The sequence below is a fragment of the Passer montanus genome, unplaced genomic scaffold, assembly GCF_014805655.1.
Source record: "Passer montanus isolate IOZ18808 unplaced genomic scaffold, ASM1480565v1 scaffold14, whole genome shotgun sequence".
Lineage (NCBI taxonomy): Eukaryota > Metazoa > Chordata > Aves > Passeriformes > Passeridae > Passer > Passer montanus.
The window spans coordinates 3,121,066-3,139,041 of record NW_024360941.1 but is presented as its reverse complement, the minus strand read 5'-3'; the positions used below and the strand labels follow the sequence as shown (position 1 = coordinate 3,139,041).

General features: G+C 37.5%; 1 protein-coding gene across 5 annotated transcripts in view; it reads right to left on the bottom strand.

Moving 5' to 3' along the window:
• Positions 1–17,976, bottom strand: part of GRIA2 (glutamate ionotropic receptor AMPA type subunit 2) — an 87,563-nt gene that overhangs the window by 68,080 nt on the left and 1,507 nt on the right. The window lies entirely within an intron of this gene.

Below are 17,976 nucleotides of genomic sequence, written 5' to 3'. Positions count from 1 at the left end.
ATTTGGAATGAGTCTATGAAAATTACAAACTAGGCAAAAGGAAAGGGGGAGTGATGACTAGTCTGAAATAGTGTTTTTCTAACAGGGATTTTCAAAATATAGAGACTGCATCATCCTTCAGATCAAAGTAAGGTATTAAAATAACCGTGAGGAAACAGCATCAAATGCTAGAAGGACTTAGGGCAGCACACTTATAGATAGGAATGCCGCTGATACACTGAGAAAATTGACACCAATGTAGCAACATTAAACCAAAACCCAGAAATATCCACTGCTTCACTGGCTGGCATTCCATTGATATGCACATAGCAGCTCTGCAACATTTCTACTGATCACCTTCTTGGCATACCACTAGTTTCTTCAGTGCCAAGATTTTAGGTAGATGATTTTAGAGATACAAATACATGCCCTTAAAATGAAATATATTCTGGAGAGAAATTTCTGTCTTAGACGTTCAGTCATTCCATTTTCTAGACAGAACAAATAAAAAGAAAAGCCAGCTATAGAGATGTGTACTTGTTATTACAAAACACCTGCTGGCATCTGAAAATAAACTAGCAGAAAATCAGGATAAATGAGACTTGAGGCAAATAATCCTTTGAAGAGAATAATGATGAGATAAATAAAAACAACACATTTCCAGGCTATTGAGGTACTTCAAATGTAAGAAAAGGATTGAGAGCAGAGGCTGAACTAATGGGGAAAGATTAAACAAATCCCAAGAAAAACAAATGACCAAATATTCTGAAAGATATGGGCAACTGACTTGTTGAGACCTAGAGGAAATCAACAACTGGTGATTTAGATTATTAAAGTGATTACAGGTGCTCCTTCTGCTCCTTTTTCACATGTCAACATCATAGGATGAATTGTGACCACTGAGTCAAAATTATTTGGGTTATATTTTTAGCTTTAGAAGAGAAGTACAGCAGCTGAAGTACCTATTACTGACATGATACCCAGACAGACACACTTAAGTTCAATCACAAATAGTAATACTGAGAGGATAGGACTCTTCTTCTTCACGTCATAGACTGCTCTGATCCTTGTGAAACTTTTTCATTTTCTAAAAAGGAGGAAGCAAAATTAAATTTCCCTAAGACAGAATTATTATTGGTGGAAGTTTAACATTTGGTTTGTTGAGTCCAAAAGAGCAACTTGAACTAGCAGAAATTACTGTATTTTAAATTTCTGGTCCTTTAAGACCATTTCAGTTTGACAAATGGCTATTTGCTATTGTCTAAAGAATATTCTGTTTCCTACAAGACCAGATGTACATAATTTAATCAAGCTTTCTGCAATAAACACCAATGACACAAAATAGTAACAAATAGCAGGAAGAATTATTTCACCGTTTAGGGAACCAATCTTCACCCCTTCTTTTGGAGTGAGTATAATCTGGTAGCTGAAGTAACAAACTTGAGAACATAAATCCCCTACTACTGACAAGTTGCTGACACAGGAAGCAGCTAAGATCTGTGACTTTCTCCTTTACACTCATTAGTCAAGGTTAGTAGCATAAAATTTACTGGGTCAATCAAAGACTAATGCTACCTAGTCAGAGGTCTATGGAAGAAGACTATGAAAATTCAAAAAACAATCTGAGTTCCTCTTAGATAATAAGAAATGGAGCCAGAATCTTGTTACTTGTAACATATTCCTTAAACTTATTCCCTTATGTTCATACTGCTATATAGCCACCAGTACAACCAGGAAAATATGAAAGTTACTGATGTCAGCAAGGGAAGGTTTATAAAGAACTATTCCCATTAATCATAAAGTAAACAGTAACTTTATCATTAAAAAGTAAGCCCTTTTACTATCATCACCTGGAAATTTAGAATTAAATAGCAATAATAAATATACTTAAAACATGAATATGAATTTGCACCTCCTTTCAAGCATAGATGCCTTAAAAAAAACCCAGATTTTTCTACTTTTTGTGCACCTTAATGGGACTCTTCTCCAACACAGAAGACGCATAAGACATGTAAAATTTCATTCTGCACCTATGCAGGTTATGGAATATAATGATTTTTGTCTGAAAGCATTATAATGGAGTAATAAACATAACTGAGATGACCTAAGATTCTTGAATGGAGGTAGTCTATGTTTTTCCTCATTTCCCTTTCCCTCTGATGTCAAAAAAAAAAAGTCAGAATGTCCAAGGTCTAAGTCCTAAAATAGCATTCTGGATCACAAGCATCAAGAAAAGACAAGTGTTCTCTAATTGGAACTTTTTTAAAACAATACATCTGTTCAAGGACTTAAATCAGGCAGAGGAAAATTGACTGAATTTTCCCCCTTTCATAAAAATGCTCTAACATGCTTCTGTCCCTTTTTCCTGCCTATTTTATCTTATTATGTTTCTCCCAATCTTCAACTTTGTCTTTTTTCCTTACCCATTAGAAATTTCTGATTGATTTTTTTCCCTTGATCATTACAAAGGAAACTAATGTCAAAACAATGAATTTTTCTGTCAAACAGCATTCTTACTTTCTCACCAGCCCTTAGGAAATCTAGACTCATTTCCAGCTCTGCTGTAGACAACATTGTGACCTTGAGTAAATAATTTAATCTCCCTCCAGCCCTCTTTCACACTGCATGTGGAAAGAGCAAGAAAGTTCTTCAGCCTCCCTCATATCCTTCAGTTCTGGCCTTTTTGGGCCAAGAACTGGCACTTACTACAGAGCTGTGCAATGCCTGATATAATATCCTTGCAATTCATTCAGGGACATCCAGACACAAAGTTAATGCAAATAAATGCAGATGATGCTCTGCAGTATGGGATAGTTTTTACTTAGCTGCTGATGGGCTCTATCACAGCAGTTACCAAATGTACAGCCATCACTTTCAGTACCTGCTTACAGGCTTTTGGAACACTAAAAAACATCACCTCATCTTAGCAATCTCATATTATAGCATCTAATGCAAAAAAAAAAAATTATAAACAGGCAATGGAGTTCAAATCCCCCAAAACTACTGACAGATAAGACATCAGGCTAAATGCAATATTACAAGAACTGTTACTCTCTATCACCATCTTCAACACTCCCTTTGGCATGAGAGTATGATACCCTTGAGGAAAATTAAGATATCTGAAATGGATAGCAGGGCTTGAGAAAAAACACTGATTCACAATCAGATTGCAAGCCTTCTGTACACTGACTTACAATGGCATGTGTTGCAACGGTGGGATTTATAGAAGATGATTATACACAACTTACATCTGACTGATAGCAGCTTGCATTTGAAGTCAGGATCTTCACCTTTGCAAGTGACTGCTTCATGCTATGCTGGAAATTGAGTGGCAGAGGCATTTCCCTCTCCATTGTCTTCCCTAAGGATTAATATTTAAACCATTTACTCCAGAGCATAAATATTCTGTTCAACTTGAGCATAATGGGAACTAAATATTTCAGAAAATAATTTAAAAGGAACAATTTAATGGAAAAAAAATACCCCAAAAAAAGCACACAGAAAATAAGACCACAAAATAATCCCTCAAAAATCACTGAAGCTTGAAGACAAGACCATTTCAAAAATCAGTTCATTTTTAAAGCCTAATGGAACCCTTGAAAAAAGGGTCAGTCTTCTAAGTATTGCAAGGCCTTTTGAAACCTACCAAACACTACTGTAAATGAAGGACTGATACCAGAAAGCCCTCAAACTGGAGCTTCGTACAAAAAGTCACTCTTCAGTCCAATTTATGTTCCTTCTTGAGGGGAAATATCAAATTCCCAGCTAGAATTACACACCCCTGGGACAGTTAGAACTCCAGAATAATGCAAACACTACTGTTCACATTCAGGGCTAAATTAGACCCAGTAAACCAATCAATTTCTTATATCAAACATTTCACTTCTTTTAATGCTTCATGAGGTGAAAAACACAGCAAAGCAAACAACACAAGAGTGCTCCTAAAATAGCAATGTATTTTTCTCCTAGAAAAAATATCATGTCTCTAACTTACACATGGATTGAACTTGGCAGCATGAGCATCTGAAACAGGCTCTGGGGTTTGTAATGCCACTCTAATGCATTGCTAGAAGTTAATATTAATAAGAATTCCAGAAAAGCATAGCAAAAACTGCACCCACTTTCCCTGAAGGATACACCACAGTACATTCAGAATATTTTGTCAGAAAAGTGCATGGAATTTTCTTGATAGCCCAGCAACTGCATTTTTTTTTCTTCTTCATTTTATTCAAAATTTTCACAAACTAGAAAACCTGAGAATTAATGTAACATGAAACCACAGACCACTGCAACCAGAGTAAAAGATTTTAGTATATTACTGGAAAGCAATGTTACACCTTCCTCTGGAGATTTCCTTCTATTAAGCTAAATTTAAAGAAAGTCAGTAATATTTGCTTTGTGTTTTGTATATTCTTTTGCACAAAATTTGTCATCTTTTGCAGTACCAAATACATGCAGGTTGGTTCAATATTGGTTCATATTATCAAATATTCCAGAGCAAAGGCTAAGTCATACAAGGAAGCACGCATGTAGAAGCATATTGGTTCATATTATCAAATATTCCAGAGCAAAGGCTAAATCATACAAGGAGAATGGTAAAAAAGACACTTCTGACAGCCCTCTGTAGTCATAATTCCTGGAGTGTAAGACAGGAAATCTGGAACACTGGTGCGACCTCAAGCCTGTCCTTAATTCTGTCATGCTAACAAGGCTTTCCCCTCTGGTTCTCCTATGCAAAGAAGAATTTCAAACTGATACATTCCTAACGCATGCCCCATTCACTCCAGCCTGTGATGGACTTCTGACAGATCATCTGTTCTTCTGGGGGGATCTGCAAAATCACAGGAGCAGGACATAAAGCAGAAAGGCAGATTGAAAGTCACCTACAATATGCCAGGCAAGTCCCTGATGTCCCAAAACAGTGAATACAAGAGTGATGCAGCAAACAAGATGAGCCCCTATGCATTCCCCATGTGCTGGGAAACTCCTATTCAAACAGCCAGTCACCCTTCCCCTAGAAACATGGGGTGAAGGCAATCCAATTGCCTGCTGCAAACAGGCCTTGGACTCTACTTTTCCTAAACCACACCTGGGCATTGTCTGTGGTTAACTGGCACAGATCCAAACCTGGAGTGCTGGTACAGCTGGTAACTAAGGATAAAAGATGACAGCAAGTCATAGGGCATGAGCAGAAGTCAGAGAAGACTACTTGTGAGTTGCAAAATAAATACTCAAAGTTTATTTAAAGCTGAAATAATTCATGCTAAGCAGATAATCACCACAACCTATCCCTTTATAACAAATATTTTTATATGCCATTGAAAAATGGCTTCACAAATTTTCAAGCTGAATTGTTTGTTTCTTCTTACATTTTTAAAAATAACTTCTATTTTGAAGGACTCAAAAAACATAACATCAGGAGTTACAATAAATATCCTCAACCCCTTCACAATATACATCATATTTATTAATTTTTTTAAATGGACACAACTCCCTACTTTTAACGCAACCACCTGCAACTTCTGCCTACAAGAAGGAAGTCCAAGGTCATGGTAGCAAGAAAAAGAATTCTCTTCTCTCTCTTCTTTGTTACAAACTGGTTTTCAGTCACAAAATTACTATAGGTTAAACTTCGGCTAAATGACTACCTTCCCAAGTTTCAAAACGTGAAATTAGAAATTAAAGAACAAACAAACCACTACATTATGAGCTTCAATTTTCACTGAAAAAAAATCATTCTTGTGCACATTTTTTAGACCATGCACAAAGGGTGAACAAAAAAGCCACTCTGTGCTCTTTGTGTTGATTGAATCTTAAAATGTGGTAGACTATCATCATCCCAGGATGCTATACACCTACACATTTCCTGGAGAGAGACATTTTGGTTTGGTTTGTTTCACTTTGCTTTAAAAAGTTGGTAAAAATAATGTAAAAGCTTGAAAGAAATACCATCAAGGCGATATTTTAGAGGAATCTCTACCTGCTACCTGCCATTTTATCAGAAAACTCAACCATAATGCTGATGATTTAATTGAAATTATTCCTTTAAAAATGTAATTACAGCTTACCAAGAATTAGAACTAGATGCAATTCAAATTAATTTCTCAAAAAATTAAAAACTCCATAACATTCACTATAAGGGAAGATATATGGCTAAAGATTCAAAGATAATGAATCTCAGGAAGAATAATTTTAGGGGCAGGGAGGGGTGTATACGTAGACCTTTACTCTAGACTGTTCTGTTCAACAATATTTCTCTTACATCACGTTTTCAAATAATCTGCAGAAGAATATTTGCCTTGAAGAATGAGCAATGCTTCAACAGAATTTCCATCTGGAACATGGTCAGAATTCCTATATTTTTTTACTATTCATAGTTTCTTAAGGCCAAGAAGTTGATGTATTCCAAATTAATCATTCAGAGCTGCTAGTACTGCTACCTAAGCAAATGGTATGCTTTTAATAAAGACTGGGCGTTCTATTCAATTTTGAGTACCTGTGTTCAACAGACCCAGGAACCCTGGAGAGCACCTCTGGTCTGGACAAGAGATCATTTGGGAGGGTGACAGAGCACCGACTGTCCCTTCAGAAACACCATTCTGTGTGGGAAGCAAATCCAGACACACAGAAGGCAAAATGGTTGTGTGAGATCACCACAGATTTAGAACCACAGCCTCTACCTGATATCAGCTGTAGTAATTTAGTCACAGAAAACTCACTGTTTAATTCAGCCCTGTGTGAACTCTGTATAATATTTATTCTTAATTTAAAATGCCAAATATTTTCTATGTATTATGTTTTTCGTACTTACCTGGGTGAGCAACAAATGGGCTGAACCACAGTCAGATGCAGGGCAAGGCTACACAAGTCCTGTGAATCACAGATAACTACTGCTGGCATGCTCAGGTACACTGGACCTTTCAGGACTCAGCCCTAGAGTAGCTGGCAGAGCAAGTTACATCAGTTGAATAGAGATTTTGAAGAAAAATGTAGTAAACTTGTTCCTGAGGGCTGCATAATATTTTGTGATCCTTGTTATTTCATTGCCTGTAAAAAGGCATGGGCACACCAGAACAAGGCTGTTCTCTTCATTTATCTTTTGACACCCTCGTTTGCTATTTAACAGCACAGCACTACAGTTATTCATGCTCTTATTCAGACTTACAGGTTTAAATCACTCACTTTTCATCCTATGTATTAATAATTCAGACCTTGACAAGACTGTTTTGTTTGTAAGCACGTTTTTCCTTGAAATGTTCCTTCCTGTTTTTACAGGAAATGAAAAATGGGCATAGCATACATTATACTGAAATATAATATATATATATATATATTTCATATATATACTATGCCTATATATGTGCCTCTAAAGGGCAATGAGAACATATTTTTCTTATAAACTGAACCCTAAATTGAACTTCCATTCTTTGTGCTCAGTAATCCAGAAAAGGGGAGGGCAAAAAAATCCAAGTACTTTACTGCTATCTCCCACTTCCTCTTTCAGAGAAATGAGCCATGATATGAGTTAATGATTCCCTGCGTGAAGATTATACAGGAAAAAGCAAGGTAATCTTATTTTACCTGATGTCCAAAAAGAAAATAAAATTCAAAAAAACAATTCATTTTCTCATTTTCTGACAAGCTCCTTCAGCAAATACTTTGGATAAAACAGACTGTCTGAAACATCATGAAAAGCATATTGAAAGTTCAGCACCCATCATAGAAAACATCCTGTCAACAGGTTTCTAATCTTTACATCTAGTGCTTGTTATCTTAAGTGTCCATAAATGTAGCTGTCCTGACAGCTAAACAAGAAGAAATCTTTACCCACGTAGCCAGAACTAAACATATGCAGACCTCTAGAGATTTAACTCCCTACCTTGAATGTAATCTAGAAACAAGTGACTAGATCCATGGGAATAGCAAGTACCATGTGGAACACAGCCAGCAAAACTTAAAAAACAGCCTTAAACAGCTGCCTAAAATATCCAGCAGATCTCACCAACTGTACCACCAGCATAATACAGAACTAATTAAAAAATATTACATTGCAATTCCTCCTAAGGGAGGAAACAACCCATATTTTTTGGTACAATATCAGGTTCAAAACCACAGGTCTACTAGTGCAAATTAAGATGAAGCACTTCAATCTAATGAGAAACCTAAGGTTAGTACATCCCAGAGGAAAGGAGACCTGACTGTATAACTGCTTGTCTTTTCAGGCATTTAAAAATACCCTCCTAAACCTGGCCCAAACTTGTTCCAAAGCTAAGGCAAAAAGTTGGCTCCTCTTCTCTGCCACTCCTAGAGTTCCCAGACTCTCTCAATTGTTTTTCCACCCTTGGACTGCTCCAACTGAAAGGTGGAAGATAGTACAGCACCCAAAGCACCATTACAACCAGAGTGCTTCAACCCATTATAGCTCAAAAAGCAGCTTCTGCTCAGTAATCCCACATCCTTTGCCCCAGAGCTGCAGTTGGCTACCGCAGAGGAAAGAGTAGCAGATTCAACTTTGACCCTTCCAATTGGAAGCTTCTAAACAGGAGCTTTCTGTCACTTAGGCTGACTTGATGTCTGTTCCATTAGGTTGCTATTGCCAATGTCACTGAGAGGCAACTGATTCACACCCCTGAGACTGGGTGACACAAGCTTCCATCTTTCAGCTATACCTGCACTCTTGAATGTTCCCACTTTGACAGGTGTAACATGACAGTTTTATACACCACAGTTTCCAAACCACTTGGAAAACTGGTCAGCCCTGGCACTGTATGGAAGAGAACTAGAGATTCACCACAGCTAGTAAGGACTAAGTATGTGACACCTGCAAGGATTACAGAATGAGAAATTAACAGAAACCCCAGAAGGAACATAAATTGAAATGAGCACATCTGCCCTGTCTTAAAAGTCTGGGAGGATGTATAGGACAAATCTGAACAGTATGAGTTTTTTTGGTCAAAACTCTCCTCCAGCATATCAAATGGTGAGGCACACCTCTTCCTGGCCTGTAAAATTACAGCTTCTCCTTTGGTCTGTCATACACAGTTAAAAAACTGCTTTGTAACAAGATGAGATGTCTTGAGTTCTACAACTTCAAGCATTCAGAAAAACAAATAAAAAACCCACTTTACATCTCTCACCCAGTGGATCTGTATCCTAAGTAGAATCAGTCACTGAGTAAGGAGCTCTTAAAATCAAACCCTGAAATCAGAAGACAACCTTAATGAGAGGAACTAGGGTTCCTGAAAAAGCTACTTTTGGTACATTTAGCTAGTTGGAAAAAAAGAAAGAAGGAAAAAATAACTCTGAAGAATAATAAGGCAGAATTTTTCTTGAAGGGGAAAAAAGTTAGATCAAAAGCAAATACAGTTCAATTGCAGTGCATAAAACAGAAGCTGCCAAGCAATCTGTAGTGATATGACTAAGTTAACCATCTGAACATTGCTAGCTTCCTTGAGAAGTTTCAAAGGACATTTACCAAATAAGGTAAATTTAAAAGTACAAATATCTTGCCTTGAAAGCACCCATGTGTCACAGTTAAATAATTAGCACAATTATCTTCAGTCTTTTTAATAATCCAGTAGTAACAACACTAGCTTTGGACAATTGTTTTAAGCACTATGAGGACAGAAGAAGGAAAAAACCTACCGAACAAACGAAAGAAGAAATAAAAAAAAACTTCAGAATGAATTGTTGAATTTATCACCAATATGAAGAGAGGAACAGGCCAAGTGAACATTTTTCCTAACATGTTTGTTTTTTAAGGCAGTTGATACTTAGTTTTTAAAATGGCTCCTATGTATCCCAACACACACACCTCAAGATGTCATGTAACAATGAAATATTGCAAAAATCTAACACTGCAAGTTCCTGCAATACAAGATAAAGCCAGAAACATCGGCACAGGAAATCAGGAGTCTGTGTAAAATACAAAGTAAATAAAAAGAAAATCAAAAGTAATGCTAGGAGTTACAACAATGACAGAACCACTGCACTCGGGCTCAGCAGGAAGCTGGAAACACTTCCATACAGAAAGGCAAACAAAAATCTTGAAGTAATCTTTTTTGCATACCCAGAAGAACAAAACTGGATGGAATAATGCTAGAGGTCCTTCAGTGTGTTGGAACAGGCACATACAATCCTTGAATCTGTGTTTATTTGGAATGTCAAAGCCATGACTTAATATGATCTGCGTTTTCCTCTACAAAAACCAACTAATTGCAACAGTACATACAAAAATGTCAGAGGTCCTAAAAGCTATTTGGGTGTTTACAAACTTGCTCTTTTCTTATGAAACTGAGGAAATTACTGATGTTACAAAGTACATGTTCCAAGCACCATTTCAAACACTGGAGTACCTGAAGGGCCTTCATAGGCTGCCAGATGTGCCACAGAACTTTTGACACTCCCATTTTTTGGAGCTGCCCCTTGAGGTTACACAAGACAGCATGAATATCACAAACAAGGTCTTCAGGAATTTTAACTGCAGGTGAATTAGAAGTGTCCTCCAAAAATGGGCACCTTGAAGAATATATTCTGGTTTGGTCATATTGAAATAGAAGTAAGGAGATAAGCTCCAAGAAATATTAAGTGTTCCACTTGCTAACAAAATCAGTATTTGCACCCCATAGATGCTTCCTTATTTCAACAGCAGAAGTATGCTACTTGGTTTTACACAGTCAAGATAAAATACATTTCACTACAAGTAAAAAAAGGAGTTAAGAGAAAATTAAAATTTCAAGTTTCTGCACAGATTGCATTAAATAATAATATCCAAGATCAAATGAAAAAAAAAGAGAGAGAGAAGTAAGCATTATGCTTTTTTCCCATCACCTACAGAAGCATAGGCCAAACTCTTCCACTTTTAGCAGTTCTATTTACATACTTAAACTGAGTTGAAGCAGTCTAAACATTTTTCTAAATTAGATTTCCATACTGAAACCTGACAAAGAACTTAAGGAAAGCATAAAATAAGTAAGAAACCCCAATCAAACAACCAACCAAACAAGGGGTCTTAGAAAGTTTGCAAAAAACATTGTGTAGGTCAGAGAGGTGCTCAAACATTTTTGCCCTTTTTAGGAATTGTTTAATCTCTCTTTCCATATACAAAAAAACAAATCCATTTTCCATATTTATACAGAAAAAGTAAGTAATTTAATTTTTTTGATTTGGTTATGTTTCTACCACCATTAACAGAAGCTTGAGCATTTGTTTGGTTGGGTGAAAATAGCCTGGTCTTATTGGTCTGGACTCCAGATCACTGGATCAGGTTGCTGAATACATCAACAAATCCTATTAGCGGGTAAAAGCACAGAATGACTTTTCAGTCACGACTCTGCAGAATTTCAGCATGTTCCACTCTCACCAAATGAAAGCACCTTCAGATGGAGCAGATGTAAAGCTGTGAGTGAAATTAAAACCCCACTTATACTGCAATATATAATATATAGTGACTCATATTCTCATCTTCTTGATCCCTCAAATCCATCTAGTCCTTCAATATAATAAAATTATATGATTAAATTTCCAACTATTCAGTTAAAATGGCTTCAAAAGTTTAAAGCTGTGTGTAAGTCTGGGCCATTAATATTTGTTGGTTGAGCAATTGTTTAAATTTTTATAACTGAATTTGCCTAACAGGGTCTTTTCCCCTATGCTTTATCATGATAGCTAAAGGCAAGAAATTGTCTTCTTGCTTCCAAAAGGTCCAAGTCAATTTTTCCTTCCTGCATCAGGCAAAATTTAGGATTAATAAGTTTTTTTTAACAAAAATTAATTGAGGTATGAAAAATGAGGAAGAGTAAGAGACAGTGAGGGATTCTGACATCAAAACAAGTGCTAAGGGCATTCAACTTGAAAATTAAAGACAAAGGTCTAAAATTCAGTTCTTCTGCTTGACATGAACGAGTTTCTCAAGGTGGTGGGAGATAGTAATAGCTGGAGCTGAACCACATCTTGCTGTAGAATCACTGTGAATATCTCTGTCTTTTAATTTTTTTCACACTTTCATAATGTGACTAGCCTTTAGAAAATGCATTAGGTATCTGTACATTAAATCAGGTTCAGGACAGGAATGTTAACTCTGTATATTCATTGCCCAAATGGAGACTTTGGCGGGGGAAAAGTTAAACTCCCCATAAGCTGACTGACTTGAGAACCTTTTGCAAAACAATTAAAAAAAACCAACAAAGATCTGTGGTGGAATAATTGTTAAGCAAGGAGGCACAGCAGTGCTGCATTAAAAAGTAAAAATTGTTCTGTGGTGGTCCTATGTATCTATACAGATAGATTAAAAAAAAAACAAACAGTATTTCAAAAGACATCTATACCACTCTGTAAGTGCATGCAAATTAAAGACAACAGCTGTATTTTAAGCACAGTTATTGATTTTAGAAGGTTGAGTACAAATTTGTTCAACATGTAGTTATTTAAAACCTGCTTGCACTTCTTACTGTTGAGCTGGTTCACAGCATGCCTTCACTATGTTTATCTAATGATTTTGTTCACTCTTTATTGCTTAACCATACAAAATTCATTATTGAAATTATTTACTAATTTAAATAAAAGCTCCTTTTTCAGTTTTAACAAGGTTACACTCCATATGCATTTGTAGCCAATGCAAATTCTTTTTACAAACTTACTAAAGGATAACATTAATGTTTCAAGAAAAAATAACAATGATGCTCCACAAACCTATATATTTTATATAAAAACATACAGACTTCTGCCCTAAACCTTTTCAGAAACCTACTTGGCAAAAGGAATTAAGTCCTTGTCCACAGTCTTCTAAAAGCAGATGCCACTGTATTCATGTTCTGATAAATGTAATGATCAGTTAAAAAATAATGGTACATATCTCTTGTTCATTTCAGAAATAGAAGTTTCAGTTAACTGTCAGATAAAAAAACCCATTCACATATACATATAGAGAGAGTTTGATCTATGCAACAGCATTTTTTACCTATTTGGGTATGTTTTCAATGTTACTTTCAGTCTGACCTGACATTCCTTGGTTTGAGCTGTTGTAACATTGTTTCCAGAATATGGGCATGAGCCTTCGATATACAGAATTTTTAATTCACACACCTGGCTCACAGGCACATGACTTAAAGAGATAAATTAGCTTACTAGTAACTGTTCTCAGATAATCCTCTTCAGAAAATGGATTGTAGAGTTAACCTCATGTCCTGCTTTTGATTTATCTGACATCCAAAACAAACTGCTCTTCCCTCTTTTAAATATATATTTGTGTACCCTTACATGTACATGTGTGTATACACACATGCATATCTATCTTTATATGTACATATATATGTTTATGTTTACTGTGGGTTCAGTCCTCTTTTTAGTTTCCTGAAAATTAGTCCTATCATTTAATTTCAATTAATAATTTAAAATTACATTTTCCTTAAGTTTTTAATAATTTAATCATGTTTTCACAGAAGATGCCTGATAAATTATGTCATTTGAATTTTCAAAATAATGATAATAGAATAATCTATACCTGTTTAATGAATTTTCAAACTAATATATTCCAGACATTATATACTCTCCTAGTAATTACTGAGTGTTCAAAAGGAATTATTTATCTTAAATATGCCTTAATTCTCAAAATTATTTTAATAATGAGAAGCTTGAACAAAAAAACTAATGAAACCAGCAGTAACAGCATCACTCAGTGCAGTGGTGCTTGGTTTGGGTGCATAACACATACAGGATAGTAAAGGAAGTGTTATGTACACAAGGAGTTAAGTACATCCCCAACTATGTGCAGTCAATCACACCTATCAAAGTAAGTGTAAATTAAAACTTTCATTAGCATAAACAGAAAAAAAAAATTAATACATTTTCATATATTATATATGAATAAAATTACATATAAACACATGCATTGAAGAGATTGACTGATGATATTGGTTTATTTGTAAGCTTGATTGGCATATTTAAGGCTTGATTGCCAACCTACTCACAAACTACTATTAAACATAACTCACTTTCAGATTTGTAGGAGTAAAATATATATTTGTACTGTATTCCAAACTGCATGGTAAATTTTTTCAGATATTATGGACAAAATTATTTCCATAATCATATAATAAGAATTTGGAAAGTCAAGCAGGCAGGAGAAAACGGTTGGGTTTGTACCTGCCCACACTCTGGATCACGGCTGTGTGAAAATGGTCTGTGAGCCAGGCACAAAGATGCACAGCAGGGACAGCTCTGTCACACAATAAATACCCCAGGTTTCTTTATGAAGAACTCTTGGGAGTAGAAGAATGTTTAAAGTTTGCTACAGAGATCAATTTCGAGAGGAGAAATGTTTTGAAAGAAGAAAAATCACAGGAGGCTACATCCTAGTTTTATTGTATCATTTTACTGCAGAACTCATCTGATCCTCACCATTTTAATTACAAGGAGGCACAGAACCTATTTCACATCTGCTCACTGAGCCTGAGAAATGTCTTATAGTGAAAAGGAAATGAGAAGGACCAAGAATACAAATGAACTGAAACACAAGCAGCTAATAAATTCCTCCTTTCCTTAAAATCAGTTCTAATAATTTATTGTGAAATACGTTTAGGCTTGGTCCACAGTAATTTTAATTCAAATAAACACGTCTAAATTTTTTCCATCCTTCCCATTAAAGGATATTTATTTTTGCTTATGCTTTAAGCATTTTGCCAGCATATGCTATTTCTTTAAGAATGAAAGCTATAGCATTATATTCCAAAATGGTTGAGGAAACCTTTGCCATGACTCTCAAGTTGCAACATGCCAGATATTCATAGGTTTTCAAAGCTGCTGGTTGAAGATATAATGAAAGGATCTAAGGTTTATGCATGAATCAGCATCCCCTTGTCACAATGTCATGGTGCAGTGATCCCTGCAGAGCTGTAAGACTTGATTTAAAACAGCAAAGCTCAACACTGACTCTTGAGCCAGCAGGATTAAACATCCAAGATTGTACATATATAACCTCTGTGCTCAAACTACCATACAAAAAACTTGTTATCATTATGGCAGTTTTATAGTACTCTATAGGAACCCCTCTTTAAGTGACTCCAACATCCTCTTAATTCTAAAATACGTGAGAACACAATACAACTAGCCCTGAAGTTGTAGGTAGGCAGATTTAAGAGGAAAGGATTTAATCTTCATCACTTTCCTTCTTACTTGTTTTGACAGAATTAAACTTTCAAAAAATCTGCTATCACCAATGGTCAACACTCCTTCAATTAGACTAGACTCAATTACACCGTGCTGAAGGACAATGAAGTCCAGTGGCCTGGATATGTTCCAGTGGATTGGATATGTTCCATTCTGCCCTGTGAATCGCCTCCCATGCCTTACCTTTGCTCCAGTTTGTTTGGTTTGTTAAACCAAACAAACAGAACCAAGGAGGTTCTGTTAGAATGAACCAAGAATTCTCATCCAGTGCTAAGCCCAGCCCACTTCTCTTGAAAGCTACAACTGCAGTCATGGCAGAAAACACTGCTCTTAATTGTGCTCTGAAAAAAACACGCACCACCTCTCAACCTAAACCACCAGGCTTCCTAGTGATGCTGACTTAACTGAGTGTCAAACTGCAATTAGATTCCAACAGCTACTCCCACTGACCTGTCAACACAGCAGTCCAACAAACTAAAGGGACTATTTTTATGGCTGCTTTTTGAATGTAATTGAGTTGTGTTTCTTTCCCATGTAACATGAAAGTGGCCTGTCCACCTTAGTCAAAGTCTGTAGAATTGGGCCCAATTTGCTGTCATGCGACACGTCATGACACGATCTCTTGGTGTCGAGGTGAAATTCCCACTGAAGTGCAAGTCATTACATGGGTTAAGGCTACCTACTCCACTACACTTCTACACCCATTTTTTGCCCACCTTTAAATGACTGAGTAGCATCACTGCTTGGAACATTACTCAGGGGTACGTGAAGTTTAGGAACCTAATTTCAAAGTAGTACCAGCAACACTGGTACATCTAAAAACCATTTGCTCCTTCAACACACTCCAAGCAAGCACCGAAAATTAGTTGGAAGAGTTTTACATATTTTTGCAGGAGGCTTTTTGTTTGCTTGTTTGTTTTTAAAGCAGATGGAGTAGTGTGCTGTTGCTCTGAAGCTACCGGGGGTGGGAGGGAGGCAGGCTGAACCCCAGTGGGATGGCACAGGGGACCCCAGGGGCTGCCAGCTGCCACCTGCAGGTGCCAGGTCGGGACCAGCGGGCAGGGCTGCACCCCACCTCTGCCACACCAGCCAGAGCTTCTGCAGCCTGAGCCACGGCTGGCTCAGGGATTTAAATCAAGAGCCAAAATATTTCGGTGGCCAGTTTGGTGCAGGAAATGGTCACAATTTTTATTATGGTATAAGCCTGTATATTTCTGTGCAGAACAGTTGTCTTGCTGGAGTGAAACAGCCAGGTAAATACTGAAGCATTCTCAGATTCATATTATCCTACATTTTTGTGACCTTCTTTTACACCTGCATTGTTTCATAGTGCTGGTTTGGGGCACAGTGTTCTTTGAACACTGTTCCAGAAATTAAAAAAAAAACAACCAAAAAACCAAACCCCAAAAAACAACACCCCCACCCCCAAAAAAAAAACCCCAAAAAACAACACCCCCACCCCAAAAAAAACAACTTAACAAAACAATGTTTTTGCAGAATGTTCACTATTTCAAAAGAGAACAAGCATAGAGGGGACAAAAAGAGATGGATTCTTCTCAACCATTTTGCATGCAATGCTCTGCAATCAGCTCCTAAATTCTACTTCTTGTAAGCCAAATATGTGTCTCTGGAACTCCTTGTTCTCCAATCAAACCCTTCTGGAAAGGCAATCGAGGGGATACTGTACATATTTTTAGCACATGTTTCATTAGTCAATTAAATCCAATGCACAAGACAACTTGACTACATCATCAGTGGTAACTGAGGCGATCATAGAACAAGTACATTTTCATGTCTTAATTTGGAGCTCTTCGAACTGCTTGAATGTTGAAGCATGGGACAATGTTCAGACAAAGGATAATCCGACACATGGACGGCATCCATCTCCCTTCTGCTGGAAGCCTCAAAGTCCACCACTGCAGTCTACAGCAGACACATAGCATCTGAGTATTGTAAAAGTTCTCCATGAAAGAAAAGAGCAAGGCTAGTATATGCACACAAATGCTGGCCAAAAGCATTTGATGGTCTTGGAGAAAAATATGTAACCTTTAGTTTCTCAAAGACAAGGTGACTCTGCTCGTTTCTACTGCTAGTAGAAAAAATCTGGTGCTTTGCAAAACGTGTTTTCAGGGTTTTGTTAATTTCACAGATTTGAGAAACATACTGTTACATTTTTGCAGAATGCCATGTAACTGCTACACTTACTTCATCAACAGTCCAAGCAACATCATCTTCAAGTACTGACCACGTGGGGTTCTGGTTGCTACAACCCCCCATTATCTAAGAAAGCAAGAACTATCCAAGCACTTTGCAAAGATTAACAATTTAGCATTACTGTGGCTGATTACATGCTCTGATCTATTTTGCCTTCAGCTATGGATGCCATATCCTCCTACCCTCCCACATGCCACTGAAAGCTGCTTGCATTGAGCTCTTGCACCACCTATCCCAGCCTCTGTGTCAAGCCGCCCCTCTTCAGCACCACCGAACGGGGTAGCTGAATCGGGGAATAAAACAAGGTCGCCAACGGAGGGAAACTGCTCCCGCTGACAGCTAATCTCCAGATGCAGTGTCCCTTATGTCTTTTTCCCAGGAGGGCCGGGAGAACGCCTGGGGGGAGCGGGGCGCAGGGCGGGAGCGGCCGGCAGGACACCGAGCTGCAGCCCGCGCCGCTGCGGGACCTCCGGTTCGCCGGGACCGGGCACGGGCGGCAGGGAGGGCAGCGGGGCAAAGGCGAGCACGCCTCAGCGCCCTGGGGACGCCGGCCGCGGCTCCCCGCTCTCCCCCCGGCACGGGCAGTGCCAGCCGAGCGTGGGCGCGCTGCGCCCGGCC